Raw genomic sequence first — 18,875 nt, 5'->3', positions numbered from 1 at the left:
AAATAACCAATTACACAGTATTACGGCTTTTAGTATTTTTTCCTCGTTTTTTGCAGCAGTGGAGTAATAGTATTCTATTTAGTTTACTCATTGGGTTCATATTCTGTCGTATTTTGTATTTCTGCAACTATATCAAGCTAAAAATCAGGCACTAGTAAGTCACATAAATTTTCTAGTCAATTTACCCGGCAAAGGCTGGCAGAATTATTTTCTCAATCAACTTCCACAAAGCTACGTATTTGTAACCCTTACTATGATGCATTAACATTGCTTAGGGAGGTCAGCGTATTGAAACCATGCTCAATACGGTTTGCATTCATACATTACTCAGTCTTTGTAGCTGGGCAGAACATTGAAATGTCACCAATTTAAATCATTATTTCTTAGCGCAAATGCAGCAGAAAATACTAGAACGATGTCTTTAAGAAAACGAGAGATGCAACTGTTCAGTTCTGAACTATTCAGGAGATCTGACTCTTCAGTGTATATTTTCACTAAGTAACAGCACATCTTTCACTATAACCTGCAAATATTTTGGGAAAGTGGAGGTTTTTGGAGGCTTGTTATTCTGTTTTTCTGAAGACTATTTAAGAACCATAGAACATTCAAAATACTAGCCACACTATTCCTTAGCTTTTCCTAATAAACACTCACTAATGCAGCTAAGATTTATCACTGTGAAGAAGCAATGATCGCTCCCAAATGCTCTTAAGTAAAACCAGGCACTGTATCTTACTTCTTCACCTGAACTGTTTATCAGATGTTGATATTGTGCAATACTGCTTCAGGATAGGCCCTAATTATTCATTACGGTAAAACTCATTACATTATTGAACAGTAACTGTCTGTTCTTCTGCATTTCTAAACTAAATGTCACATACCCAAACCATACCACACTTCCAGTTAGCAAAAATGCATAGTTACAACTGAGTTTTATGACATAACTTCCATCCCTCTACATCCAAGGTGGAGCACTGAACTCAGTGGGAATTATGTTTGAAAGTTATGGACAAAAACACAGCTTTTTGTTATTAGTTAGGCAATCCAACAATTTTTATCTTTATCTTCCAGCTCATTAACTTAAGTTTCTGATCTGGAACTGCAAAGAATTAACATTTTCACAAACAGTAAGCTATCATTGTTGGCCTCAATAGTGCACTAACACAGAAACGGGTGTTATATAAATATTTCCTTAGTTTTCCATATCTTCTCATCTAGAATTTTTACATCATTTTAATGAACAATTTAATTAAAATTTGTTTATTAAGTAGCACTTTGGTTTAGTATCTCTCTTTGGTTTTGTGAGCATCTGAATAGTGTTTCTGGTTTTCCCAATGTTTTTTAAAAGCCATGACATCATGGGGGTACACATGATCTGATTTATAAACATGGATCTGATCCATAAACCTGATCCACTACTCTGAGTAATCTTCAGAGAAGGAGTCCAGTATTTTGCTGTATATTTTCAAGAAAAAAACCTACATATATGACAGATGACTAAAAGGGCACCTAACGGAGCAGGTACAAGTGAGCAGTGTCCATGATGTGCAACTCCTGCAGTTTCATCAACCTTCAAGCTTGCATACTGACTTCTTACATGCACAAAGGGACATGATTAGTGGAGAAGCCACTTCAGACGCAAGGGAATCTTCAGGGAACAAATTCTTGAGCTTCAACTGCCTTCTTCAAATGACCATAAAGCAGATGAGGGCTGCTGTCTCTAGCTATTACTGTACTCTCCCTGGCTGAACTTCAAACCATCTGTTGCGTAAGGGAAGTCTAATCAGAACGGCTGCTTCTACCTGGACAGCTGACATTTATTCTCCACGGGAAGAACCTGCCCACTAGCAACATTCCCATGAGCCTGACTGACATGCGTGAAGAGCAAACTGAGTAGAGGCTATAGCCTGTTCCAAATGACTGCAGAAACCTCTGATCTTTTCCCTTTAGGCACTGCAGCCTTGATGGAAAAGCCTGCAAAATAGATGAGGAACTGTTTTACAATCTAATAGTGCTCTGCACTGCTTTGGAAGAAGTCAAACATATGGACTGCCACTAACTATTAGAAATCAGTGTGAAATCACATGATGCAGCTTTCAAAATATGTTTCAAAAACATGTACAAAAGCTTTCCAAAATAAAGTTATCAGTACATAAACAGACACTTTTATAACCTATGTCCCTCTACATTAAGAATCAAGTTCTTTCTAAGCAGCTGAGCTAACAGAACCTGCTCTTTAAGTGTTTGATTTTACTGATTTTATATCTTATCATCTCCTTCATAACAAGCTCACTTGTCTCCTAGTCTCCTGACAGTCTGGAGGGACTGGGATAGCATTTGCTGTGACTGGTTTTAAGCTTCACACATGCCAGGTTGCCAACTGACAGATCAAGCAGAACCAATAATAGCAGCTCACATTGGAGCCTTTCCTCTTTAGCAGCATGAAGTTGGGTCTCTCCTCTTTTACGACACCACTGATTTTCACTTGTAGGAATCTAATACTTTTGAGATCCTCCCCTGCCAAATTCAACAAGTTGGATAAGTTCAAAGGCTACTGAGAGGGAATGAAGGGAGGGCAGGGAAGAAGGGGAAAGGATAGTTGGCTGATAACCAGAATAACAGCATGATTTTTATTCCAAGGAAAACAAGACCAAAAATAGATTTTGGAAAGAATAAATACACAGTTAACACTTAAAGAAGGCTAGTGGACAATACATAATCGGAAATGTGTCTCTAACCAATAGCCATATAATACTTTATTCTTTGAAAAAAAGCTTATGTAGCTATGTTATCTGTTCAGTTCTCCCTCTTCAACTCCTGCACTGCAATAGTTTTGAAGCTGGTGACCAGCTTCAGCAAAAGCTGACCCAGGGAATGGCATGTATCAGTCAGTTCGTATTTTCATGGCAGATGCAAGTTCAGAGGTACAGCATCAGGAACAGAGACTGTATAGAATAGCTTTGAAATATAGAATAAATTGATATCATAACAATTTTGGTGAGGACAGTTCTAAGGAAAATCAGGTTTCTGTATTTCAGGTACCTGACAGTTTAATGAAACATAAAAGCTTCAGCTGATAATTTTCACACATCTCCTCCTCCCATCATCTTCTTCCCCTCCCCAATCTGGTTATTCACATAACTACATATTGTAAACAGTAAAAGTCACAATATTGTAAATGAAGCACAGATGTGCTAATTTTACAGGCATACTGTGTGTGTAACCACAAGAGCATCTCCAGAGCTTGACCTAAAAGATAATAATTGGAATTCTAATAAAATTGTAACAAACAACTATCAATAAATATTTATGGATCTAACATTTGGACTCCTCCATGAGAGCTGTTAGAAAAACCCCAAACAACCAAACCAAAACCACACTCAGTCCTAGTCAGAATAAAACCATTTGGAAAGTGATTTTCCAGTACATCACACAGAGCAGTCAAGAAGGAAAGTAAAGAGTCCACACAGAGATTGTGAATGACACAGCTTCTACATGCGCAGCTGCAAAGCTACAAAATGTCCAAGTTCTCAAAAGTTAAAAGCAAAATTGAAACATTAAAATTCAATTCCAAAAATACTCAAAATTCATTGCATAAAAATACTTTAATTATGTTGCAAATACAAGCTACTTTGTAGTAGAAATGAGAGGGGTGCTACTATGTAAAATCTCAACTCTTGTTTTAAGAAAAACTCTAAGCCTTGTACATTGTAGTAGTTTATTCAGACTTTTTACAAAAATAAAGTAGCTCAAAAATACTTACAAATATTAGACGATTTAGGTGTGCCCTCAAACTACAGAGTACCATAGTGCCTCTAAGAATTCCCCCATCTAAATCCCTTCATCTGTATGTTTACCAGCATAACGACCCTTGAACAACAGCACTGATCACTACCTGAAGAAAAAAAAAAGTTATTTCTACAACCGATACAGTCTTGATGCCAGCTGTCTCCATTAGAATTCAAAGCATACGTTAAACGAAAGAGCTTGCAATAATTATGTGATTGTTCTGCATTACTATATTCAAACTGAACAGTACACTGCCGTGTAGCATGAGCCACTCTCATTTGAACTTTGAGGATTCTTCAAGCAACCAGGAATAAAGAGAACAGAACAGTTATATTGCTTTCAAACAAGGCTCCATTTTTTCCAGTTCTTTTTCCCTAACTTGTTTTTCAGTAGAAGACAGAATAAGGCATAGAGATGCCTGAAGTAACAATTCAGTTCTGTGAGAAAACTTACAGCTGCCAAAATAACATGCCTTCCATTACTTGCTATATTTTATGAAGGAAGTTAAATTTCCTGCTCTCTTCAAGAAGCAAACCAATGTTCAAGGCTTTGAGCCCCGGAGAGATATTAATGAATCCAGTAGCTACTATTTCTTTTCCTTTTGATAGGTTTCCCATAGCTGCCTCAGCAACAAGGGCATTTCAGAATGACTGTTGTAATGTTACAGAGAGGAAATCTACACAGTACAATGCATTCTGTATGCCGATTTTCACACTTGATATCATGGGACTGTAAGAATTTAGAGAAAGGTCAATGTTTTCAGCAACTTTTCCTGCAGACAAATGGGAAGTTGTTTAAAGTATGGAATTGTTACACAAGTCATGAAGAAAAAAAATAATTTTAGAAGGGATCCAATTTTCCCTTTTGACACAGCCACTCTGGGACTTATACTGTTGGACCCATATTGCATTTTGCACACAAATAACAGCACAGGCCACCTGGAAATCTGTGGCAGCTCCGCACTCTAATATGCCGGCACCTTTTTCATATTCTCAGTCCCACAATCCTCCTGTCCCAGAAAGGGCTGGTAATGCACTATGCAGTTTGTACATAATTTTTGATATTTTTACTGCTATAGCAACTGAGTGTAGGCATTTAAACATAGCAACAGACTTTTTATAGCTCTTTCTTGGATGTCAAAATGGTATGCTGTTTTATTTTCTAAGCAGATGCTCAGGAGATAAGTACACAAGATGATTGTACAGTATCCACCTTCAAAGTAAATTAAAAAAACTCCCAACTTTACAACCTCTCAATCATATAAGCAGACAGGTAAGTGTAAGGCATATTGTGAGTTTAAAGGATTTTGTTCTGAGAAAGCAGAGAACAAGTTTAGGTGAAAAGCTTTTTTGATTTGTGCCCGTTTTGTGAAAAGATATACAAGAAATTTACAAGGTCCTTTTCTGAAGGGAAGAACTTTCCATCAACTCTGATCTCTACCTGTTAAGCAACAGGAAAAGGGAAACTGTCTTCCTATTAAGTGGAGTCAGATTCTCAGGAGGGATTAAAATCCACCAAGACAGACCCTTAGTTCGTATACATGGGCAAAGCTCTGTACATTCCAAACACAGCAACAGTTATTTACAAATAGTGAGAGTTTGACTTGGTATGTGATTTAAGGAAATACAATTCAACATTTTCATAATAAAAAAGACTACTTTTCTCTGGTATAGTATTTTCCTCTGGGTCCTTCAAGTTCTGTATCATTTCTACAAGTGATCAGGGAAAAACATTGCTTGGTTTTTAATGTAATTTCTGAACACATCCTTAGGCATGGAAATGACAAGCAACAACAGGACAATTTCCTGGAGGGAACTTCAGGTATTATTCACCTTTCTGTTACAGTTATATGTCAGCTTTCTAGAGAGTGTAATGGTTGATGTTTGCCATTTTACCAAACCCCCCCCAACATTTTAAACAGAAAATGTCAAAGACTCTTAACAAATGAATCCAACAGGAAATGTCAACAGCTTCTTCTAAGGGTATAAGGTTGTTAATATTCCAGTCAGTCTATTCCATTAGCACACAATATATATGTTTTGGAAGGGACATTTTAACGTTGCGGTTTATGCAGAAGAGATTTCAAGCAAGTCCCAAAAACTCAGCATGCAGATAAAAATCGAGGTTTATATGGTTATGTTTTAGAATATATCCCACAAATTCTTTCTCCCTATCTCTCAGATATTTTCACACAGGACACCTTTCAAGTCTTCTAATCTTGCTTTAAGAGTCCAAGGTATTTAGGAATTCTGACACATCTGCTTGGTTTTCTCCAGTCTGCTCCACTATGGCACTTACTGAAAACAGCTTTTACAGCAATGCTGATAACTACACCTATCAAATAATAGGAATGATAAGTTTAACTGCAATAGCCCTCAAGGAAGTCAAGATAATAGGCACAACTATACTTGCATTGGAAAGTCTGAGATGACATGCAGAGAACCAAATTGACTTAGCACCTCCTCCTAGGGGCGAACTCCACCCCCCATTGTGACTTATGCCCCTAGTTAATCATGCTATTTTCATAAGCCCAGAGGTCTGTCACAGACATTCACTATTTAAGAAGAAAACTGAGGGAAATTCAGTGGCTGAAATTGTGAAGCAAATGTGCTTTTTTATACATTGTTAAATTATTTCTCTTCCTCTCCACAAGCTCTCCTTCAACTTATGGTTGGACATGTTATTTTTTTCTGTTCAGCAGTTAGAGAACAGTTCAGCACAGCTTCGGAAGTTTTAACAGGAAATGTTAATAGATGTATCACGCTTGATTTATATTCCACTACTTGCAAACATACGCCCCATTCTAAAAAGGCCTTTTCAAAGACATTTCAGAGAAACTAGGGGAGCACTTGAAAACGAAATAGCAGATTTTTTCCTTCCAAAATTTCAGAAACAGATCTCATTCTATAGATCCTACCATTTATTAGTGCATGCCTCTAAGTCCAAAATAAGATAGGTGAAAATAGACCCACTGCTTCTATTCAAATTCTCCTAGACTTCTGACTTTCATTTCCTGAGAACTAATGTAGCCTTTACCTTTGTGGTATTCGCGAAGAGCCTGATCTGTCACCACTGAAGTCAATGGAAACTTTTCTGTTGAGTTCAAAAGCAAAGGCTCAGGGCCAAATTCCCCATGTGTAACCCCAGTGTTACAAAACATTCTGCAGAATTATATAAACAGCAGTAATTTTACTCTGAGGGCAAGCCCCTAGCACAAACTAATTGCTGCACTTGACCCAACAGCACAGAATTTCTACCATGTATTCATTTCCAGGACGCAAATCCTTACAACTGGTGAGAAAAAAAGTGTGCAACTCCTAAATAAAATTGCTCCCTCATGCAGTCCTTTGTAATATCAACTTTTTAACTCCTTTGTTCTTTGCCGAAATTGCAGTAACTAGCCCAGTGGACCCTATTTTATAGCTATGAGAAAGCTGTGCTGGACAATCACCAAGTGCATTTGCAGGTAAATTAGGGGACAGCACAGTATAACTAAAATATAACTAAAGTATAACTTTGTACCATGACAGAACTCAGCAAAACATAATTCACTTAGCTGGGGAAAAAACCTTTCAGGTTTACATACAAACTTGACATACATCAGCTGCCAGGTTTGCATGTTTCCCTCCCTGCCTCTCTCATGCTCCCTGATCCAAGCAATTCATGTTAGCATTAAAAATAAAATAAAATAAAATAAAATAAAATTCCACAGGATTGACTTATCCAAACCCACAGGTGATCACATCAACAATATTAGGGGTCCCTGGTAACTTGTGATACCAAAAGACTTCGGGTTTTGTACATTTTAAAGACAGGCAAAAGTTCTAGTGGATGGTATTTTTGATTTTTTTTGTGGGGGAGAGTGTGGGTGTGACATGTCAGTGCTGTTGGGTATACTGCTGTTTAAATCTTTCAGTACTTAAAACATTTGGTAATTCATAAATAAAACTGAATTTCTCAAATTATTTTTCAGATTCTATAAGTAACAATAGACACATTGAAATAAACAAAAGTAAAAAAAAAAAAAATTTTAAAAATATTGCATCTACCTAATGAAGAGGATTAAATCCAGGAATTCTTTAGAGCCTAAACTCTCCAACAAAACCTGAGGCTACAAGTCCGCTTATTCTAAGTATCAGATCACTCTATCCTTTTCAGAATTCTTAGGACCTACTTTCCAGGTAATAATAACTGAGTTATTATTTCTCAGTGGTACAGTAACAGTTACAGTTCTACATAACATACAACTCCACATGTACATAAGCAACAATTCATGTCTTGAGTCACTAGTTTACAAGCTTACAAAGATCCACCACCCACTCAGATTTTCTGTCAGTGATACTGAGATCCAAACCATCTCTTCAACCCCCTTCTCAAAGGATGTACCAGTGGAGAACACACCACAAGGAAATTCTTCTGCTTAGTTTACAGGAAGGCTGCAATTTAGGACAGAAAAGATCTCTCTCTGTCTATAAATACCCCAGATCTTTTAATAGCCCACAAACCTTGAAATAGGATGGATTTTCTTTCCCCTTCCACTCACAAGCCATTTGATGCTTCTTTTTCCTGGACTTACAGACTTCATTAAGAAGAGCAAATAGATGAAGCAAAAGAACTACATGACATGTAAAGAGCATACATATATGATCCTTGAAATAAGCTTTCAACATCTGTCTCTTCTCAGCCCTCTATACTTCAGTTGCCATACTCTCTAACTCAGCTTTTCAAAAAGTGGTTTGACACCATACTATCACTGAAAGCCGTCAGAAAGCAGACTGATCGAAAGGATCGCTCGAAAGGATGGAAAGGAAGAGGTTGGTGTTCAAGACTGGAACTATGAGTCTGACTCCGAGGTAATACTTAACTTTCACTGCTTTGCTCCCAAATAAATAGGACTATAGAAAACTATTGAAAAAAATTATAACTATAAAAGCTATTAAGCCTGACTCAAATGTGTAAGAAGATAGGCAGTAGTGAGATATTCAGGTTTCACGTCCACAACCAATTTAGAGCTTAATTCAGATGGATGTAAAGCAGAGGAATTTATATAAATGAAATACATTGACAATCCTATGTACTTTATCGTAGTGCTGATGTTAACACACAATTTTCACTATGTACAAATGAGCAACCTGTACTTTTTGTATTAAATTACACTTCCTGTCATTATAACATCTTCATTGATGACAAATTTACACATAGCACTATATTATATATTCAAACAAAAAAAAAGGTTGGATGCATTAAGAACAATACTTGCTGAAATGCTACAAGATATATTAGAAATATATATTTAGTTCAGAAGTGAAGGAGTTAGACAGTGAATAGTTATTTCAGTCCATATACAAAGTTAAAAATAACTAATTAAAACTTAAACACCTTCTAAACACCATCTGAAGTTGCATATCCTTGCACAAGGGGTGCACAAAATGTCACAAGTAAACTAACACATGCCGGACCAGCAAATCAGAACGAGTGGCTCTGGAAACTACAAAACCACAAGATTATTAAAACAGGGAGGGCTCTCTAGTATTCAGCATTTACTATATTGGGCTGTTTCTTAATTGCACAGAATCGTTAGGGTTGGAAGGGACCTCTGAAAATTATATGTTCCAAACCCCCTGCCAAGGCAGGGGCACCTAGTGCCATTTACAGCGTTAATTCTAATAAACTTAGATTTCTACGGGTAGCATTGTTAGACTATCACGCTCCAAGTTCGGTATAATTGTTGATTTTGGATATTTGGTTGATCTAAATTTGAATTATTTGATCTCAATAATGATTTGAATTATTGATCTAAAATATAAAGGTTAGGTAGGAGATAAACCTAAAACTAAGCTATTCACCAATGATAGTCCAGAGAAAAGAAAAGGAAAATTAAATAAGTTTTGCAACTGGATTTCAAATGCTTTAACAAATAAGACTCATTTACCACATTCTCTTGAACCTGGATGAAGTAACCTTTCTTTAAAGTGTGTACAATACCTACCATATCAAATATAATTGCAGCAACTGTTAGCACTTGCAGGAACACTGTCTATGCTCAGAACTTTAAATACATCTGATACTGTCTAATCACTCCTCAAAGATGGAATCTTGCAGCTGATTGAAAAGACTTTTTCACCAGATGCAATCATTCTATATACAATTTGAAAAATCAACTAACACAAGTTGTTACTAATATCAGTTAGTAACAGAACCCCCAGCCTTCACTTTCCTTGAACTGACCTCTTTCTTTCATGTTGTTTACATACTACTGTCTGAGAAAAAAAGGTTAACATACACATTAGTAAGACAAAAAGTGTTTTAATTTGCCAAGAAAATGTAATACGTTTCAGTGCAGAGTACCTACCAAATGGCACAGATAAAGCTGAAGAACAAAATACCAGGAAATGTAAATACTGTGATTTTTCATATTAAAGCAAAAATGCTGTAACATTTTGAAGGTTGATTTGGTTTGGGTTTTTTTTTCTGTACAACATTCCAATTAGACGCACTTAACGGTATTAATTTACATCTAATAGGATTAAAACCAAACACAGAGCATAAAGAAAAAGCTCTGGAAGTGCCTTTTTAAAAGATAAGTTCCAGACACAAGTAGGTAATCCATCAAAATGAACTCCGACACTGTTAAAAGCAAGCTTGTGGGAAGGAAAGTCATGCAATAAAAAAAAAATAAATAAATCTGTTTCCCTATTGCTGCTAACTAAGACTCTAGCCCAATACAGCTAACAGTATCTGTGAATCAGGCTGCCTTGAATTACTGACTACGGACCTTCAATAATCACGTCTAATTAACACAGCTTTTTCTTTTTCATTCTTGTACATTCCCAAACAGTACATACAGTGCACTAGATTTCATTAACTACACTCAGTTTTTAAGCAGCTAAAATCTGAAGAAGAGGTAGAATTTGAAGGGTGTAGGGGAGGAAAGTTGGAAAGAACCAACTACTCAATATCACAACAACAAGGTACTGTACCTTTAAGGAGGAAACATGGTTCCGTTCTGTTTCACGGCTGAAAAAGAGCTTATTCTCAGTTACAGAGATTACTTACCTAAAACTTCAGTTATTCCTCTTTTTCCCTTCAGGCCAGCCTCTCTTTCACTCTTGGGAGCTTTTACCATTTAAGGTCAATGTTACATCTGGCTCTAGTAACTAAAGCTGAAGCAATTTTTAACTCAGAGATCCAACAGGCTGTCTAACATTAGAATGAGAGTTTAAATTTAAAGTAACTCTTCAGAAAGCCTCTTTCTTGCCTCAGAGAATTACAGCATTAAAGGCTTTCCTATTCTGGCATAAGTACTCTGAGTACAACATGATGCAGGCATCCCATTAGCATTCTTCAAGTTCATTGCATATAAGCTCTACTTACTAATTTCTGATTAAAACTGACAAGTAGGAAGAACAGATGAAACAGTTTACATCAGTTTACATCGTGTTCTGTTAACCCTTTGATTTTTTTACTGAAACAGCTGCTATTATTCACATTCTCCCCCCCTTGTTTGGTTAGAAGGATTCTAAATTAGAGAGCAAATACAAGATGTGAACTTTTAAAGAACGCTGGCTTCAGTCCAGTCATGGGCTCTGCTCTCCACTCACAGAGTACGAATAATTCCCACTGATGTCCACAGAAGCTGTTTGTATCCCATGAGAAAATGTAACTACAAATGGGGCATGAAGAGGGAAAAGAAATGCAAAACATTTACCACACAATATTCAAGTACCTGAAGGAGAATCACATGAATATGATTCAGAGCTCTCAGCTCTGAAACAGACATAGATCTTACTGCAGTCCTTTAACCTCTTCAGCCTCTTCATTTTTCAGTATTACAATTACATCCACAGATCCTAACTAAGAGTTCTACTTACACCAGGTGTTGTAAAGTTATTAAATACAAGTAATCCAAACCCTGTTTAAAAAAACTGTCACAATTCAAGTACAGATAAGAGAGTTGAGGGTAGGGTATGTCAAAAAATTGCACCAAAATGTATGCAAAAATATTATATAGTAAGTTTGGTGAGGACATATTAAGGCTGCTTTAAGAAAATGAAACAAACTGATACTAAATTAACTTCCTTTTGATAATGGTTAATAAGAGCAGCAAGGCAGAAACAGATCAAACAAAGCAATGTAAGGATTTGATTATTTCATTTTGGAAAACACATTCCATAGCGGAGCAATGCAGGAAGCATGAGCATACTTGTAGAAATGGGCAAAGATGAGTCCATTGCAACACAGCACAGTCCCTGCAACATAAGGAAACAAGAGGCTGGACACCTCATTTGTGCCGTATCAGGCTTGAGCTTGCATTAGGAAGTGTATTATTCTACACTTCAGACATTCTTTGTCCCCAAAATCAACACAATAAGTAAAGTTCTGAAAAAATTCTTTAACACTGGCATTTAAGCTTGATCCAAAGGTAAAAGGGGGTAGCTGTGTGCTTCAAAAAACAGGTTTTGATGTCCTTTGTCCACTGACAGTCCTTGGCATGATTACTGGCTCTCTGACAAGACATTTTAACATCTCCCGTCTTCTTGAACTACATTTTTACCCACAAACTGAAATACTCTCTTGTGGTTTAACATGGCTCCAGTCTTCCCTTTAGTTACCTGCAACTGCAGGAGCATTACTAGCCCCTGTAATTCATCATTTTCCAATTTTATTTTCTCAGAATTTCTCAGACCACAAGTAGCCAAGTGTTTCATTTATCAGTAACAGAAGTTGTGTTACTCTTATATCTGCATGCATCCCTTTCATAGCAACTGCTGCTTTGAACCCATTTTGGTCAAAACCAAGTTGCTTATTGCCTTTTAGCATTACCATCCTCTGGGAAATAAAACTTTTTGCTTAAGTTGCTTGTCCATTGGTCTTGCATCCTGTAACCACTGTTAGTCAAATTTAGCCAAAATTTATTAAAAAGGTCTCAAAAATATTTTAATTTCCTAGAAACTTCGTTAAGTCAGTAACTTGTAAAGGAGAGCTACTGCCCCTGCTATGGCAGAAACCTATAGCAGCAGAGTTTCAGTTCTGTTTTGTTTGGCACATGCACTTGTACCACACAAACATGACCACTGCTAGTATTTAGGGGACACAGGACTCTGGAGGTACTCACAAGACAGGGAAGATGATGCTTCCATCAATATTCAGCTCCTGAAACTACGTGTGTATTTTTATATTCTCTAGCATGCTCAATGTGCTGGCAGGTGCTTTGCCCAGAGATTTGATTTAACATGAGTGATCTTGGGCCAAATGCAGTGAAACTTCCTAGAAAAAAAAATCTAAGTTTCTAAATGAGTGAAACTTAGCATCTAAAAATTTTAACTAGATGGTTAAATTTGCATAAGCATGGCATAGTAACACAAACCATACTAAACATTTTTCATTGAGCTTTTTTGCTTGTTTGCTTTTAGGAGAGAGACCTTGGGATCCTGGTGGACATCAAGCTGTCCATGAGCCATCAACATGTCCTTGTGGCCAAGAAGGCCCATGGTTTCTGGGACTGCATTAGGAAAAGCATTTCCAGCAGGTCAAGGAAGGTGATACTCCCTCTCTACTCAGCCCTAGCAACACCCCACTTGGAGCACTGCATCCAGTTCTGAGCTCCACAGTACAAGAGAGACATGGAGCATCTGGACTAAGTCCAGCCAAGATCTCCAATCCAGACAGGAGACTGAAGGTCTGGAGAATCTCTTATGAAGAAAGGCTGAGGGAGCTGGACCTGTTCAGCCTAGAGAAGAGAAGGTTCTAGAGGGATCTGATCAATATGTGTAAGTATCTGAAGGGAGAGCGTCAAGAGGATGGGGCAAGACTCTTCTTGGTGGTGTCAAGAGACAGGACAAGATGCAGTGGGTATAAACTAAACCACAGGAAGTTCCACCTGGGCACGAGGAAGAAATTTACCATGAGGGGGACTGAGCATTGCAATAGGTTATTCAGAGAGGTGGTGGAGTCTCCTTCCCTGGAGACATTCAAGAGCCATCTGCATACAGCCTTGAGGAATGTGCTTAGGTGACCCTGCTTGTGCAGGGAGATTGAACTAGATGACCACCGGTGATGCCTTCTAACCTCAAGCATTCTGTGATTATTCTGAAGAATTTATGCTTCAGGACTTCAAAATACACTGTATTAAAAATGCTGCTTATTATCCTTTCTGCCTATGCATAATTGCTATCCATGCAATAAAGCAGCATGCTATAGCTGACAAAATATAAATGACAACACGTGATTACATGCTCTATTCTTTATTCAGTAACTAAAATATGAAGATTATTAATCAGGCTAAATATTGCAGCAGAAATGATATTTACACTTAAAACTGGAGTTGTATGACATGAATTTCCGTATTTAATTTTAAAAACATCCCCAAAGTATTTTTATCAGTTAGGGCTTTTTTCCTACCACATCTAGAATGCATTTCTGTCAACTGCAGGTCCTCTGCACAAATGCTAATGAACATTGACAATTTTGCTTATGGAATAAATTGTATTAGCCATCCTCATCATCTCATTTCTCCAAAACTGTGTAAAAAAAATTAGTTAACTGAGTTCAAGCTTATGTTCCTGCATGCCTTCATTTTCCTGCACGCCTTCATTTTCCTGCACAGATCTTTTTTTTGTTGTTGTTAATTGGAACATTTAATCTTGCATGAGGTTTGTGCCTTCAATGGGTTTTCTGGCTTGTATGTTGCTACTGATATAATGAAACACAAAAGTGAAGTAATCTTATTTCACACGCTGGTATCCATTATGCAGATCTCATTTATGCATGCAACAAACACTGTGCAGCAAACTGATCAGCCAGCCTCATCCAGACACAAGAAAAGGCATACAATAAGAACAGATCTGATAACAAAACACACTAAAAAAACCCTAAACCAACAAAAAACTAAAAAAAAAAACCCAAGTCAAAACATGCAATAAGCTTTCTACATCTGGCAGTCGCTTATTCTACTGAATACTAAATCACAATTGGAATACTTGAACTAGAATGTATGCTGGTTCCACAGGATGATATTAGTCAGTATTCACTTTGCCAGTCAGCTGAGCAGCTATGCTTGACTTTTTAATGAAAAATGTAACAAAATTTTATGGTATTTGTAATAACGTTTGTGTGGCAACTTTTCTAGATTAGTCTTCTGAAAAGCAGAAGTTTTGCTTCCAACTTTCCACAGCACTTCATATGAATCTGATGACAATCACAGAAGTATAGAATAGTTAGGGTTGGAAAGGACCTTAAGGTCATCAAGTTCCAACCCCCCTGCCATGGGCAGGGACACCTCACACTAAACCATCTCACCCAAGGCCTCATCCAACCTGGCCTTGAACACCACCAGGGATGGAGCATTCACAGCTTCCCTGGGCAACCCATTCCAGTACCTCACCACCCTCACAGTAAAGAACTTCCTCCTTGTATCCAATCTAAACATCCCCTGTTTAAGTTTTAACCCGCTACCCCTTGTCCTGTCACTACAGTCCCTGATGAAGAGTCCCTCCCCAGCATCCCTATAGGCCCCCTTCAGATACTGGAAGGCTGCTATGAGGTCTCTACGCAGCCTTCTCTTCTCCAGGCTGAACAGCCCCAACTTTCTCAGCCTGTCTTCATACGGGAGGTGCTCCAGTCCCCTGATCATCCTCATGGCCCTCCTCCAGACTTGTTCCGACAGCTCCATGTCCTTTTTATGTTGAGGACACCAGAACTGCACACAGTACTCCAAGTGAGGTCTCATGAAAGAAGAGTAGAGATGGAGGATCACCTCCTTCGATCTCCATCCTTAAGATGTTAGGTTAGAAAAACATACAATTGCAGATTAAAAGAAAAGCATCCAGAACAGAAGATCCGGTAAACAAGCCCATGCTATGCAGAGATTTGAGAACTTAGAGAAGTACTCAAAGTGCTTGCAAAAACTCTACTAATTAAGCCATAATGAGTCTTTTTATTTATAAAGCTAATGATTTTCTCAGTCTCAAAATAGCCAGCTAATAATTTCTGCATGAGAAACAGAGTCCAAGAAACAGAACATCAATCTGTTTACCAGCACTCATTGCCAGATAATCAATCAAATGATCCAAACTGATGAACACAGTTTAAATAGTCAAGTCCTTCTGGCTAAGTGTTATACAAAACATTTACAGAAACCATCATATTATCATTTCCTTATCTTTTTTTTTCTCCCTTTAAGAAAGTGGTTTTAAAAAGTGAAGTTCCAATAAAAGCATCATATTAAGACATTTATAGTAGATTACAGGGAAAGCAAAACAGTATCACAATTTTAAACCTTTGTGGGCAAGGAAATTATTCTGTTTCCATTACCGTAAATCTAGCCTGCCAAGAAGCTAAACATATCCAGTACTTTCTAGCACATAGAGTCTTTCAAGGCCATTTCCCTTACTCTAATGTATTATTTTCTGGGGTTCAGCTTTAATTTCTGCTAATAGTAATTGAAACCTTAGCATGTGTACAAGTTATGTGTTTAATACATTGTTAAATGATTGTTCTGTGTTCTATGGAAAACGTTTTTGGAAGATGATGTAAATAAAAAAAGGAAAAATGCCCTCATGCTTTTGATCTTTTTGGAGGGGTGGGGAAAAAAAAAAGGGGGGAAAAAAGTTTAAAAAGTTCTTCCATCACGGAGAGTATTTCAGAAGACTTGACACAATCATGGCCATAGGGTGAATAATTATCCGTAGAGAACACCCCCTGTTGCAGCTCATCTTTTGTTTTGATTTTTGGGTGGGTGGGTGAGCCTGTGTGAAAAGGGATCTGCAATAGCACAATTACAGGAAAAAGGAAGGGGTGAAATTTTGTATTTGCTTTTCTGGGGATCTTTTTAGAAACCTTAAGAGGTTAATACCATGACTAACTTCCTATCTAGGCCAACAGTAAAGTTATACTTCTTGAATTCAGTATGCATATTGAAGTTTGGACTTCCTATAATGCTTGCAGACTCAATTAAGAACCCTTGATTTTGAGAATCAGTTGCAGAATGAAGAGTACATTTGCCACATGGTAAAAACAAACTTATCAGGAGGTAATATGAGAAGCTCTTATCAGGGACAGAGTAAGTGATCTCCATTCCTACAGCAGAAAGTACGTACAAACCCTGAGCAGAGACTAATTTTGGTTAACACTTGTTTTCAATGCTGGAATTTCACTCTGTCATTTATTCTAATATTTCCAGCAGCTTGTTAACAAAAAAAAAAAAAAAAAAAAACAGATAGGAAACTTATTCCAGCTCTACCAGCAGAATTTTAGAGAAAAGCTTTAAATCACATTTCTGTTGAGTGGAAGACTGCTGCTGCTACACTGTTGCAGTGTTCATCAAATAGTTTGCCTCTTCGTACTTTTCCTCGAAGTTTAATGGAGGCACTTAAAGGCAAAAGAAGAGTATCAATAGGAATGTCTATAGATAAAATTCCCACTTTTCACTGTAACACTGCAGTTTTTCAGTCACAGTTATTTGAGATATGACAAAATGGTGATTGAGTAAAAATGATTGCTATAAAACACTGATTTTCAGCCATGGTTCAACTGTTTCCCCCCAAAAGGCAAAATTTTATATATGCTGAATATATGTGTCCTGGGTTCAGCTATAGCAGGCATTTTTCTCCTTCTTAGTAGCTGGTGCAGCGCTGCATTTTTGACTTTCAGCCTGGGAACAATACTGATAACACTGATGTCTTTAGTTGTTGCTATGTTTACTCTGATGAAAGCCTTTCTCAGTCTCATGCTCTGCCAGGGAGGAGGGGGAGCAGGGAGGAGGGAGAGACAGGACACCTGACCCAAACTAGCCAAAGAGTTATTCCATACCATAGCACGTCATGCCCAGCATATAAACTGGGGGGAGTTATCCAGAAGCCCCAGATTGCTGCTCGGGTCAGGCTGGGTATCGTTCGGCAGGTGGTATTGTATTCTCTCCCCTTGTTATTTCCCTTATTATTATTGGTGGTAGCAGCAGTGGTTTGTGTTATACCTTAGTTACTGGACTGTCCATATCTCAACCTGTGGGAGATACATTCTTTTTATTCTCCTCCCCTTCCCTCCGGGAGCAGGGAGAGGAAGATAGGAGGGGAGTGAGCGAGCGGCTGTGTGGTTCTGAGTTACTGGCTGGGCTTAAACCATGACAATATGTATGAACATTTTTGGTAACTTTTAAAGTTACTTGATGTTTTAGGGAAAGGGCATTCAACCTGCGAATGCAACCATGACTTCTGCTTGCCCTTTTGGAATTATCAATTTTTTTAATTTTTTGAAGTCTCAACACATACATACGAAGCATGTACTAAGAGCCTGGCAGTTTTAGAATACAACATTAACTGATTATGCATACTCAGTATCACTATAGGTACACACAGCTAAATATTTGGCTACCTTAAGCATTGCAAGGAGAAAGCTGGAATTAACAGCATCATTAATTTCTACTTTTTCCTATCTTCATGCAGAAGTAGCTATTGGGTGTAAGACTGGTGCTTTGTTCTTTGCCAGTGTCTAACAGAACGCATTTCCAGTGAGAATTTTTGCCAGATCACTCTTAAAACACACTGCATATCTGTCTTGCCTTCAGAGCTGGCTAAATCATAGTTCTATGACTTGTTTTATCCTTACATCTAGTTAACAGTGTAATATCTGGTTAACACTGTTTTTCAACTCAAATCTGAAACCTAATAGCCCCTCTCTACATTTCTTCCTGTACTTCAGTCTGATAATAATTTCCTGGTGGATGTTTTTTAATGGGCAACTAGGTGACCTGTTTTTCTGTTAGTTCTCTTTCTAAGATTCTCTTTAAGCAGAATATCCTAGTTCTAAAAGACACAAGTGTTTTTGTTCAGAAACACCAGCCAAGGGATTTTGTTATTAGCAAGATTTCCTATTTTTATAGGTAAGTTCATCACACACAGCATAACAAAATTGTTTTTCTATTCTTTCAAAAGAAATGCTAAGATTCTAACAGCAGTCTTGTATAAAGAAAATCAGCACCAAAAAAAAAAATCTGATAAGCAGATACCCTAACCTATGTTTATATATAAAAATTGGTGTCACCTTATGATATACTGAACTTTTACAAAACTAGAGACTGACATGCTTTT

The 18,875-nt window shown here is 37.5% G+C and overlaps 1 protein-coding gene across 2 annotated transcripts in view; it reads right to left on the bottom strand.

The window, feature by feature from the left end:
• The window catches only part of IRAG1 (inositol 1,4,5-triphosphate receptor associated 1), a 110,238-nt gene that overhangs the window by 54,847 nt on the left and 36,516 nt on the right, over window positions 1-18,875 (bottom strand). Inside the window, exon 1 of one of the 2 annotated variants that reach the window (XM_061462922.1) lies at window positions 10,846-11,232. The exons of the other annotated variant lie outside the window; for it this stretch is intronic. The gene's annotated coding sequence lies outside the window, so the exon portion shown is untranslated. Of the gene's footprint in view, window positions 1-10,845; window positions 11,233-18,875 lie in introns of those variants that run through there. 2 annotated transcript variants of the gene reach the window in all.

The sequence above is a fragment of the Pezoporus flaviventris genome, unplaced genomic scaffold (assembly GCF_033815535.1).
Source record: "Pezoporus flaviventris isolate CSIRO_AGI_PZ_B2104156 unplaced genomic scaffold, CSIRO_AGI_Pfla_v1 ptg000036l, whole genome shotgun sequence".
Classification (NCBI taxonomy): Eukaryota; Metazoa; Chordata; class Aves; order Psittaciformes; family Psittacidae; genus Pezoporus; species Pezoporus flaviventris.
Note: the sequence above shows the minus strand (reverse complement) of the source record. Positions and strands in the feature narration are given on the sequence as shown.